We start from the raw sequence: 1,737 nt of genomic DNA on the forward strand, positions 1-1,737 counted from the left end.
CCTTATTGTTTATATGTATTGCAAACATTTTCTCAGTTTGTGATTTCCTTTTTTACACTTCTCATTTCATTTGATGAATAAAAGCCTCATGATTTCATTTTTTCTTTATTTATTAAACAAACAAAAATTGCATGTATTTATTATATACAATATGTTGTCTTAAAACATGTATACATTGGGGAAGGATTAAATTGAGCTATTTAGCATATGCATTGCCTTACATAGTCATCACATTTTTGTGATGAAAACACTTAAAATCTACTGTCTTAGCAATTTTCAAGAATAGGTTGTTACTAACTATAGTCACCATGTTGTACAATAGATCTCTTGAATTCATTCCTTCTATACAATTGAAATTTTGTATTCTTTGACCAAAATCTCCCCAACACACCTGGTAACCACGATTCTACTTTCTACTGTTATTAGTTCAACTTGTTTGGATTTCACATATAAGTGAGATTATGTGATATTTGTCTTCCTATGCCTGGGTTATCGCTTAATGCAATGTCCTCCAGTTTCATCCACATTGCCACAAATGACAAGATTTCCTTCCTTTTAAAGGTTAAATAGTATTCATTGTGTATATGTACCACATTTTCTTTATCCATTCATCCACCGGTGGACACTTCAGTTGATTCTGTATCTTGGCTATTGTGAATAATGCTGCAATGAATGTAGTTGTGCAGATATCTCTTTGACATACTGATTTTCTTTATTTTTCTCAGTTTTTAATTTGAGACTGAGTTTTTAATTTAATTTTTCTTTGTTTTTAATTTGAGACTGAGTTTCACTCTTGCCATCCAGGCTGGAGTGCAATGGCGTGACCTCAACTCACTGCAACCTCTGCCTCCTGGGTTCAAACAATGCTCCTGCTTCAGCCTCCCATGTAGCTGGGATTACAGGCATGTAGCAGAACACCTGACTAATTTTTGTTTGCATTTTTAGTAAAGATGGAATTTGGCCAAGTTGGCCAGGCTGATCTGGAACACCTGACCTCAAGTGATCCGCCTGCCACAGCCCCCTAGAGTGCTGAAATTACAGGTGTGAACCAGTGCGCCCACCATAGTGATTTTCTTTTTAAAAAATAATATATACCTAGCAATGGGATGGCTGGGTCATATGATAGCTTTAATTTTTGAGAACGCTTCATGCTGTTTTCCATAATAGCTGTACTAATTTACATTACTAGTAACAGTGTGCAAGGGTTCTCTGTTCTCCACATCCTCACCAACACTTGTTGTCATTTGTCTTTTTGATAATAGCCAGTCTAATAGGTGTGAGGTAACATTTAATTGTGGTTTTATTTTGCATTCCTCTGATGATTAGTGATTTTGAGCATTTTTATACACATATTGGTCATTTTTATGTCGTGTTTAGAGAAATGCTTACTCAAATCTGATATGGTTTGGCTGTGTCCCTACTCAGATCTCATCTTGAATTCCCACGTGTTGTAGGAGGGACCTGGTGGAAGGTAATTGAATCATGGGGGCAAGTCTTTCTCCTGCTGTTCCCATGATGGTGAGTAAGTCTCATGAGATCTGATGGTTTTATAAAGAGGACTTTCCCTGCACAAGCTGTCAGAAAGCTTGTCTGCTGCCATTCATATAAGACATCTCTTGTTCCTAGTTGCCTTTTGCCATGACTGGGAGGCCTCCATAGTTATGTGGAACTGTAAGTCTATTAAACCTCTTTCTTTTGTAAATTGCCCAGTCTTGGGTACATCTTTATCAGCAGTGT

Source organism: Pan troglodytes, chromosome 9, assembly GCF_028858775.2.
Source record: "Pan troglodytes isolate AG18354 chromosome 9, NHGRI_mPanTro3-v2.0_pri, whole genome shotgun sequence".
Taxonomy (NCBI): domain Eukaryota; kingdom Metazoa; phylum Chordata; class Mammalia; order Primates; family Hominidae; genus Pan; species Pan troglodytes.